This window comes from Natrix helvetica (assembly GCF_964273705.1).
Source record: "Natrix helvetica genome assembly, chromosome: W".
NCBI lineage: Eukaryota > Metazoa > Chordata > Lepidosauria > Squamata > Natricidae > Natrix > Natrix helvetica.
The window spans coordinates 73,278,442-73,290,172 of record NC_138555.1 but is presented as its reverse complement, the minus strand read 5'-3'; positions in this window follow the sequence as shown (position 1 = coordinate 73,290,172).

Here is an 11,731-nt window from a genome sequence, read left to right as displayed (position 1 = left end):
ATCAACCTGGTCGAACCGTATGGGCTGGGTCACTGTTTTTGTTCTGATCCCCAATTTCAGGACTGTGGGCAGGCTGATCAGGCAGCAGGTGCAGTCTGTGTATGATGGCTTCCACCTCCCCTTGTGCCCTGGTTTTTGGCACCACTAGCCTCGAGTGGATGGCGAATGTATGGATGGCTTCACTTACCATTGGGTCATCCTTGCCCTTGTCGTCGCTGTCATAGGGCATGGGCAGCCAAGGTTGCAGGGCCAGAGTGCCCTCTTCCCTGCTTGTGGGAGGGCATACTTCAATGGCTTGGCAGGCAAATTATCCTTTCTGTCACTTTCTAGGGAGGTTTCTTCAGTTTAGTCTGCTCCGGGGTCCCTTTTGGTTGTGGGGCTGGGGCCAGGCATTCAGCCACCCAGTGGCCTTGCTGGCCAGAGTGGAAGCATTTGATGGACTGCCCTGAGGTCCCCCTTGGCTGCTCTTCGGCTTGGCGGACGTTGGGCTGCCGACCAAGTTCATGCCTCTTGGTTTGACTCCTTGGCTTCCTCTCGGTGGACCTGCATTTCTTGTGCCAGTTGAGGTTGAAGTCCATGGCCACTGCCATTCAGTACCACTCATGGATGCAATAAGGGACCCATCGACAGACATACATGTGAAGTAGCTCACGGTCTAAGCCTTCTTTAAAGAAGTAGACCAAGAGTTGTTCTGGCTAGTGCCACAGCTTTCCAGCATCTCTTCTAAATTCCCTGACATACTCTTTGGCCGGGTGTCCCTTCTGCTTGATTTTTTGGATTTCCGCTTCAGCTTGCTGGGTTTGGGATTCATCTTTGAATGTAGCCCTGAGCTCCTGCAGGAAGGTGTCAATGTTTCCCTGCTCTAGTCCATCCTTGTTGTGGAGTTGGGTTGCCCATTCAGCCGCTTCCCCCTCTAGGTTTGCGGATGCAGCTCAGACGATGGCTTGGTCGGTGAAGTAGCTAAGACCATGGTCATCAATATGAGCCCACACCTGGTTCAGGAAGAACACAATCTTACCCAGGTCCACATTGAAAGTAGTTTTGATTGGTGGTGGAGCAGGTGGAGGAACGGGTGCAGGGGGCTGTGGTGGCACCCCAGTAGGTGCCCATTGCACTTGGACCCAGCCCTGCCCGGGGTAGGAAGCCCAGTCGGGAAGCACCTGCCACGCAGGTGGTTGGCGCAGGTGACCAAGCCTTGAGTATGAGGCCTTGGGCTTCGCAGTCCCGGGCTTGAGTATGCTGAGGGAACCAGCAGGGGGTGTTGTGGCCCGCTAGCTGCCAGCAGAGCTGGTGGCAGACTTGGACAATGAGGAGGTTGGGGAGGAACTTGGGCCAGTCCTGGAGTCTGGGGAAGGCTCTGATGGATGCTCTGTGTCGGAAGTAGAGATAGAGCCAGGGCCATCTGACATTTCCCAGCTGCGAAGTGGCAGGATTGAAAATAAACAAAGAGAAAACTAAGATTTTAGTGAAAAATTTGACAGATAAGCAGAAAAAAGAGTTAATAGATTTTGATATTACTAAGAAAGTAAAACACTTAGGGATTCAGCTGACAGCAAGATGTGTAACGATCAAGGAAGATAATTATTATAAACTGATGCAACAAATTAAAATAGATCTGGAAAAATGGAAAAATCTGCAATTATCGTTGGTAGGAAGAATAGCTACAATTAAAATGAATATATTGCTGAGATTATTATACTTATTTCAAACAATTCCAATAAAATTGGAAAAAAATATTTTGAGGAACTTAATAAAATAATATTAAAATATATCTGGCAAGGGAAAAAAGCAAGAATTAGTTTTTAAATGTTGCAGGATTCAAGAAATAGAGGAGGCTTTGGATTACCAAATTGGGAATTGTATTACCAGGCCGCAGTATTAACATGGATGAAAGAATGAATTGTACTGAGGCATACAAGACTATTGACTTTAGAGGGACATGACCTGCAATTGGGTTGGCATGCTTTCTTGTGGTATGGGAAAAGTAAGATACATGGTTACTTTCAAAGATGTTACATTAGGAACGCCCTATTGTTAGTATGGGAGAAAATTAGAGAGCAACATTATTTGAGGATACCAGTTTGGCTTTCAACAATGGAAGCACTGACTCACCCAAGCGTTATTAATATGGGAAATATTATTAGTTATAAAGATATTTTGAAGAAAAGGTGGAGCTCAAAACTAAACAAGAACTGAGTGATAGATATGGCATGGCAAGTACAGATACATTCTAGATGTATGTTGTCCCGGTGTTTGGAAGCCGTGCGGGTCTGGATGGGGGACAACAGACTTAAACTCAACCCTTCCAAGACTGAGTGGCTGTGGCTACCGGCGCCCCGATTTAACCAGTTGACGCCATCACTGGCCATAGGGGGCGAATTATTGCCCCCCGTGGAACGGGCGCGCAATCTGGGCATCCTCCTCGATGCCCGGCTGTCGATGGATGACCATCTGACAGCCGTGGCGAGGGGGGCGTTCCACCAGGTTCGCCTGGTGCGTCAATTGCGCCCCCTATTGGATCGGGACGCCCTATGCACAGTCACTCATGCGCTGGTGACGTCTCGCCTGGACTACTGCAATGCTCTCTACATGGGGCTCCCCTTGAGATGCACCCGAAGACTGCAGCTAGTTCAGAATGCGGCCGCGCGGGTTATCATGGGAGGATCAAGATACTCCCACATAACACCATTCCTGCGTGAGCTGCACTGGCTGCCTGTGGTTTTTCGGGTGCATTTCAAGGTGTTGGTTACTATCTTCAAAGCGCTCCATGGCACGGGACCTAGTTACCTGCGGGACCGCATCTCACCTCATACATCCCTACGACCTATCCGCTCTCATAGGGAGGGACTCCTCCAGGTGCCATCCGCCAAGCAGTGCCAGCGGGTGACGCCTAGGAGTAGAGCCTTCTCTGTGATTGGCCCAACCCTCTGGAATGACCTCCCTCCCGATATTAGAATTACCAATGACCTCCGCTCCTTCCGACAGAAGCTCAAGACTCACCTGTTCCGACTAGCTGGCTTAGCTGATTGACAGTTCCATCTTCCACCTCCTGGCAAACATTTTATTGGGGAATTTTTAAGGGAATTTTAATATTTGTATTTTAACTAAGAATTGTACAGTATATTTTTTACCTCCTCCGTCTACGTCCACGTCTATGTCTATGTCTATGTCTATGTTCATGTCTATGTATTTGTATATGGTTTTAACATGACTGTACACCGCCCCGAGTCCTGCCTAGGAAAGGGTGCGGTCTAGAAATAAAAGTTATTATTATTATTATTATTATTATTATTATTATTATTATTATTATTATTAGATATGAGAAAGATGTTAAATCATATGGTTTCTATAAAGAACTAACAGAATTAGATAAGATATTAACAGGGACAGAAGAAAGCTTGATAAAGAAATTGTATAGTTACTGCCCATGTCTATAGACGCCATGGCATTCCCAAACGGATAATGGTAAGTAAGCCGATCAAACCTTTTGTGATACCGATAGTGGTGGAAGCAGCCAGGCGACGACAATGTACAGCCCTGATCAATTCAGGGTGTCCTCGTTGCTTAATGAACACCACAGTCACTGATAGTCTGGGGATAGGCCTCAGGAAGTTGGCTAGGCCAATCTGTTTTGAACAGATGGATGGGTCGTAATTGGGGGGCCAACCAGCCACGCATGTAACTGATTGGGTGGTATTGCAGATAGGGTCCCATAGGGAGGTCTTGCGTTTTGTAGTGGTTCTGAAAATCATGGAAGAGATTGTTCTAGGCCTGGTGTGATTGGACAAGTGGGGCTCCACAATATGGTGGGCTGGTGGTAGTAGGCATCTCTGAATAGGGCTCGGCCCTGACCCCCTTCCTGATGAGGAGCAAACCAGGGGCCAGTTGGATTGCAAGCTATAGTGCCAATGGTACATACAGCTGGGGATGAGAGATTCCCTCGGGTATATGCAGACTTAAAGGATGTATGCAGTGAACGGGAATGTGATACTTTGCCCCCTCCCCCCAGATTGTGCTGTGGAATTATTCCCTGTGGCTAAACTGCCAAAGCCTCAAATGTATTCTATGACCCCACAAGAGCTAGCAGAAATGAGGGCATATATAGAGAAGAACTTGAAAAGGGGCTTATTCAGTCAGCTAGATCAAGGGTAGCTGCACCCGTTCTTTTCCAGGAGAAAAAGGATGGTGCCTTACGCCTCTTTGTCAAGTTTCAGGGGAATAATGCCATCTGTGTGGAACATCTGTACCTACTCCCTTTAATGAAAGACATGCTGGCCAGGTTAGTGGAGGGACACATATTCATGAAATTAGATCTCAGGGAGGCGTACTATAGGGTACGCATTCGAGCTGGTGACGATTGGAAGACGGCCTTCAATTGTCCTCTAGGCAGTTACCAGTTCTGGGTTATGCCCTTTGGACTGCAACGAGCCCCGGTGGTGTTCATGCAGCTAATTAACAAGGTGCTGCATGAGCATCTGTATCAAGGGGTACTCGTCTATTCAGACGATATCCTTATATATACCAAGACCATGGAGGAACATGTATCCCTTCTACGTCAAGTTCTTTAAAAGCTGCTAGAGGTGCATTTATACATCAAATTGTCTAAATGTGAGTTCCACAGGACACAACTGGATTACCTTGGGTTCCATATTTCACCTAATGGGGTGGAGATGGACCCCGCTAAGGTAAAGGCAGTGTTGGACTGGCAGGCCCCTAAAACCTACAAGCAGTTGCAGAGTATTTTAGAGTTTGCCAATTTCTATTGCCAGTTCATCCCGTCCTTTGCCCAAGTGACCCTTCCACTAACCGACCTCTTACGTACAAAACATCTCACGACAAACCCTCAACCGGGAAGCCCGGTTGTGTGGACAACAGCATGGCAGCAAGCGTTTGGCGTCTGAAGTCCTTGTTTACACAAGAGCCAGTACTTAAACATCCAGAGCCAACTAAACCATTTGTGGTTCAGGCAAACGCCAGTGATGTGGCGGTGGCCGCAGTCCTTTTACAAAAGAAAAATGAAGGAGCCCTACAGCTGTGTGCCTACACTTCAAGCAAGTTAACAGGGACCAAACGCAACTGGCCCATTTGGGAGAAGAAGGTGTTCACAGTCAGGTGGGCCCTGTTGACTTGGCGGCATTTACTAGAAGGGGGAGGGATGCCCTTCGAGGTCTGGACGGCCCACAAGAATTTAGAGGCCCTTCAGACCCCATGACGATTGTCGCCAAAACAATTGAGGTGTGCATTATATTTCCAGTGATTCAATTTCCAATTAAAATATATACCAGGTTTCAAGAACTTCTTAGCCGATGCCCTCTCCCGCAAACCACAATATGACAATAAAAGGGAGGATCTAGTGCAGACTATCATTCCGACATCACAGCCTAGAGTGTTAGCCACTCAATAGGCCCCACCAGCACCCAACCTGTACGCCCAGGTGGAAGACCTCCCCAAAGCAATCTAAGCAGCACTCCCAAAGGACCAGTGGTTTCAGGAAAATCGAACTTTATTAACACAGCGAGAGGGCTTTGCCTGGAAGTGGTCAAAGTTATATGTACCAAGTGTGGTACGGATGTCCGTGCTGTGAGGATGCTACAACATTCTCTCGACTGGACATTTTTGGTGTCAGGGGAAGATTTCACCCTGAACTAATGAGGTCTAGGAGTCGACAGCTTTTCCAAACAGGAATATCTTCAAGAAGCGAAAATTAAAATAAAACCCGAAAACGTGTTCTAGTGAAAACAAACTTTAATACAAAAATAACAAAATAGAAATAAAACAAATCTATCTAATTGTTACATTTTGGCAAGAACAAATGTTGTCCGCCTTCTTGAAGACGAACAAAAGATCAAAAGGAAAGAAGTCTCTGGAATGTGTGATGTATGTGAAACGTGTTAAGAAGCATGCGCAGTAAATCATTGTCAGATAAGAAACTTATGACCTGCGCAGTAAGTCTTTCAGCTCGGCTAGCAAACAATTTAACGCAGTGACATTTGGTTCCTCAAGACTCTGCATTTTGCAAATTGCCAATTCTGGTGGCCCCACATGATGAGGGACATAGAGGAATATGTGAGGAGCTGCGTTGTTTGCACTACCACGAAGGCCCAGCCTGGCCAGCCTCCTGGTCTTTTACAGCAGGTGGCAGATCCGATTCATCCATGGGAACAGCTAGCCATGGACTTCATCGTGGATTTACCACATAGTCAAGGGAACAAGGTCATTTGGACGATAATAGACTTGTTCTCCAAACAGGCTTATTATGTAACATGTACCGGCCTTCCATCTGCTAGGAAGCTGGCCAAACTGTTTACTGCCCATGTCTATAGACTCCATGGCATTCCCAAACAGATAATTTCCCACAGGGAAGTGGAATTCACTGCCTGGTTGTGGCGTAGATTTGTGGCGATGTTGGGGTCTTAACGGGGACTTAGTACAGCCTTCAACCCTGCGACCAATGGTACCACGGAGAGGGCAAACGTGATGGTGGAGCGCTGCTTAAGGTGTTTCATTCAGTACCAACAGACCGATTGGGCTGAACTCCTCCCCTTTGCGGAAGTTGCATATAACAATGCAGTGCACAAACGTATGGGGTTTAGCCCATTCCATGTGTCTATGGAGGGGGGAGGTTGTTCCAATTCCAGAGTGTCCCCAAGTGCACCCAGATGACATGACTTCGCAGGAGTGGATAGCCTGGATGCAAAAGGTTTGTAAAGTGGTGAGAGACGCGTTATGTCACTCTTTCACCACCTATAAAAAGAATGCTGACAAAAGGCGGAAGGCGCAAGGACCGTTCTATGTGGGCCAGAGGGTATACCTCTCCACTAAATATTTCAGGCTGCCTTTGGCATGTAAGAAACTCGCCCCCAAATTCATTGGGCCTTTTCCCATTGTGCGGTTTGTTAACCCCGTCATAGTGCAGCTAAGGCTCCCCCCCCCCCCAAATTGGGGAAAACATATCCAGTCTTCCACTGCAGCCTGATCCGATCAATTCAGGCATCTGATATCAGAGGAGACCCGTTATGGCCACCAGCCCTGGTCACTGTAGATGGGGAACAGCACTACGAAGTTTAAGATATACTAGATACCAGGTGTCACAGAGGGCAGTTACAATACTTTGTTCTATGGAAAGGTTATCCCCTGTCAGAGGCATCAAGGGTTCATAGTAAGGACTGTAGGGCACCGCAGACATCCCGCAAAACTGGGGGGGGAGGGGTCCTTCGGCTCCTAACTGACTGCAGTTTCTCCCCAGGTGCTGTCTCTGTGGTAGAGGCACCGCATGTCAGCTCTGGCGAGCCCACAAGCCCGGACGAAGCTGTGGGAGCTGCCGGGAATCGTGCTTACCAGCTGGAGATCTCCCTCCTCCACAAGCAATCCAGCTGACAACTCCCCATAACTCTTCATGACTGACTGCCGGGTGGTTTCCACTGAGAACACTCCATAACTGATAACTGACTGAGAACAATCCATGACTGATTGCCGCGTGGTTTTCACTCTGGGTCACGAGGTGATGGGTGTGCACGTGGGCGCGGGTGGGGTTTAGCCTAAATACCTGTTGTGGCCCAGCAGCAGCCAGCTGAGCTGTTGGTGGACTCTGACAGTGATGACCCTTATGGGACTGCTCTGGAGGATGAAGAAGACTCTGGAGGGTGTTTGGAGTCAGAGCAGGGACTAGAGAGGCCTGTTGGCCACCAGGTGGCATCTGAATCAGGGAGCAATGAGGAGGAACAGAGGGAGGTTGTCCCTGATATGCGTGTGCATAGAGCTGAGAAGAGAAGGGAGCAGCTGTGGAGAAGATGTCATAGAAGGAAATAGGGACAGCTAGCTACTGTTGTGGCCCCTCCCAAAGAGTTTATAGGTGGAGCGACGGGAGGGGAATCTTTGCAGGAAACAACAGTCCACTTTACTAGCCATTGAGAAAGCATTCCGTAAGTCTAATCTTGGTTTCTTGAAGATAGCGTTCTAGGCTCCTAGCCAAGGGGTGGCTTTATCTCCGTCATTTAGTCATGGCAGACAGCCAAGCCTGTGTCTGAATATTCATTAGAATCACAGGACAGAACAATACCAAATAAAGTATAAAAGGTGGTGGGGAGCACTGGATGTCAGCTCTGACAATTTATTCATTGCCTTATTGCTTTGTTGGTCTTTTCATGCTGGAGGAGATAAACTGCATTTTTAAACCGTATCTGTTTGGCTATTTTCCTTAACCCTTCCGAACCTGACAAAACCTTTTTGTTTTGACTACAAAATCCCAGCTATCTATTTTCCCCCTCCCTGTCCCCTCTTTTTCCTCAGCCAGGTTCATTTCAGGGTTGACACTTAATTTGACAGCTTAATTTTACCTTCTTTGTATTTAAGAAATTTGGAACAGACACTTAATAATTTAAAATAATATACAATTAGCAAAAAGCAAAACAAAGCATTTTTGATTAAGGAAAGTTTTAAATGGATTGGGACACCAGAGAGATTTAGAATTCTGGTTATTTTTTGCTGTAAGATTTTAAAAACAAGTATATAATTAAATAATATACTTGTGGGAAATAAACATAACTAAACCCATATTAGGAACTGAGGCTTGATGAAGGTTGTCAATAGATACTACAGGGAACTAAATGACCAGACAGGGACAATTTAAAATGACTAAATTAGCTCTAACTTTTTCTTATCTTAAAAAGTTTTTTGTTAACTGGAGTGAGATGTCAATAACTAATATATGAGAAAGGATACAGATTTCAACGGATAAACTTGAAATGAAAAATATGGAAAACTTTTACCTGGCTTACATATTGTAGAGTTTGAAGGCATGGAAGACAACAAAATTAAGATTACCAAAATGGGAATAACAGTAATGGTTTCCCCTGTCCAGTCATGTCCAACTTTAGGGGATGGTATTCGTCTCCATTTCTTAGCCAAGGGAGCTAGCATTGTCCAAAGACATTTCCATGGTCATATACTGACTATATGCTGAGGCACACGGAACGCTGTTACCTTCCCACTGAAGTGGTACCTATTTATCTACTTGCATTTGCATGCTTTTGAACTGCTAGGTTGGCAGGAGCTGGAGCAAATAACAGGAGCTCACCTCATCATGTGGCTCTTGAGTCTTGAACCTAGGATGTCAGTTTTCTAGCTGACAAGCTCAGTGTCTTTAGCCACTGAGCCATCACACCACTTTTAAAATGGGAATACAAAAGACAAATCAAGAAAAAGATCTGGACATGGAATAACCACAATAAGAAATACTGATGATGTCTCTGTCAGAGTAGGCTGGTAAAAGCTTTGAATGCTTCATGCTCTTGAATGACAAAGATTGAAACAAAATCAAATTCTACAATACCATTGGAATGATTTAATGGTCAAGACTGTGCAGAGCAAAATGAAGGAATAAAAGTTGGACTATTTGACAAGGAATCAATTATTTGTTTGATATTTCTGGTAAGTCTTAATGGGCTTTTTGCTGAAAGAGGCCTGAAAAGATAATGATTTCTGCATTGCTTATAGGTAATAGTTAGGCTATGGGGAGAAGAGTAATTTATTTGTAACTTTAAAAAAGTGTGAAAAATTATTATATTAGTTTATGCTTGGTATGTTGAAGGTTGGAAGCCACTTCTTTATTATTGTCTTTATTATTTTTTATTATTGTCTGGCTAAATGTGTCAATTGAAGATAGCAGCCTGCAAATTCCAGGATTTCAGATGCAACGAGCAGACAGAATTGCAGAAGCATGTGGTAAAAAGAAGGGAGGAGGCTTATGTTTATATATCAATGACCGCTGGTTCAGAGACATAAGTATACTAAAGAAATACTGTGATGTGGACTTAGAGACATTAATTATCAATTGCAAACCATACTATTCTCCACGTGAGTTCTCATTTCTCCTAATTGCTATGTATATTCCTCCACAATCTAGCTGACCAGATTACCGTATTTTTCGGACTATAAAACACACCTCCCCCCCCCCCAAAAAAAGGGTGAAAATTTGGGTGTGTCTTATACACCGAATGTAGCCCTACCCACCCTCGCCAGAGGCCAAAAACGCAAGGCATGGAGGCAGCGATGGTCTGTGGCAGTCCCTGCAGCCTGGAACAGCTGATTGGGGATATTCCGGGAGTCCGATCCACCCGCCAATCAGCTGTACTTAATCAGGCTGTAATAATAAGGTGACCAACCGTCCTCCTTTAGGGAGGACAGTCCTTCTTTTGTAAGTTCTGTCCTCCCTCGAAAAGTGTCCTCCTACATGTCCTCCTTTTTGATATTTGAAGGCTAATCTGTTGCGCGTTATGTGACGTATTTTATTAAACAGTTTTTAATGGTGTTTTTTTTACTTCATCGCAAGTATATTGAACAGATATTGAATCTTGTGTTGAATTTTTATCTAAAGAAATGCTAGACATTAAACTAGACGACAATTGTCTCTTAGAAGAAATTAGAAGACTGAATGTATATTTAAATTCTGAAAAATTAATACAATGGGAAAATCAACATGTTGAAATTGATAAAAGATGGGTGGATATTTTCAGCCATTTCAAAAATGAACATATTCCATGTGAACATTTATTTATACTTGTTCAATTTACGTTGTGCTGCCCTGGAATTAATGCAGCAGTTGAAAGAGTTTTTTTCAATTGCCAATGATTTTTCGACAAGTGAGAAATCGAGATTGAATGTTGATACCCTAGCTGCAGCACTTGCCGTAAAATTCAATATGAAGGATATTTCTTGTTCAGATATTTCCAATATATTGTTAGAAGATGATACATTGACAAAAATATTAATTCAATGGAAAAGTACTCATTTAAATAATAATTAACAGGCATATAAGCATAATTACAATATAAAATCTTGCAAATGTTTTTATTATGCATATATCATATTTTAGTGTATTATTGTTGCAATGAATAAAATATTTCTTTTATTTACGATATATTTTTTCCAATTTATTTGTCCTCCTTTTCATTGTAAAAAAGTTGGTCACCTTAGCATTTTGGACAATAGAACGTGTTTTGTCCTCCTTTTCATTGTAAAAAAGTTGGTCACCTTAGTAATAAGTGCTGAAGCTGACCTGGCTGGTCAGAGTTTGCAGCAGCAATCACATTCAGAAAGCACAGTAACTGATTCAGCAGGATTCAAAATAATAATATACAATGCATTACCAAAAGCAGGTTTTCCAAGGTAGCAGTAAATACAAGCAAGCAGTTTCACTTTCAGTTCTTGGCTAAGTCATGCTCCTTCCTGTCTCCTTATTGCTCACACAGCAAATTTCAAAGTCCAAATAGCCCTCATTGGCTGACTTAGTGCTATGTCTATTCATTGGCTGACCTTGTTACCATGTGTCAGCTGAATACCATGGATGCTGGTAGGCAGAGGCAGATTTTTTTTTCTTCTTATTTTCCTCCCTAAAAACTAAGGTATGTCTTATACTCCGGAGCATCTTATCCTCCGAAAAATATGATATGTGGGCTGAAGTTAAATACCCAGATTCACTTTCAATTATTTTAGTAGATCTAAACAAAGCAAACTTAAGGAAAGAGCTACCAAAATATTTTCAGCATGTCAATTGTCTCACAAGAGGCAAGAATACTTTAGACCATTGCTACACAACATTAAAAGATGCTTATTGGTCTTTACCACGAGCAGCTGTGGGACACTGTGATCCAGGGGTGGGTTTCAATTTTTTTTACTACCGGTTCTGTGGGCATGGCTTGTTTGGTGGGCGTGGCTTGATGGTCATGTGACT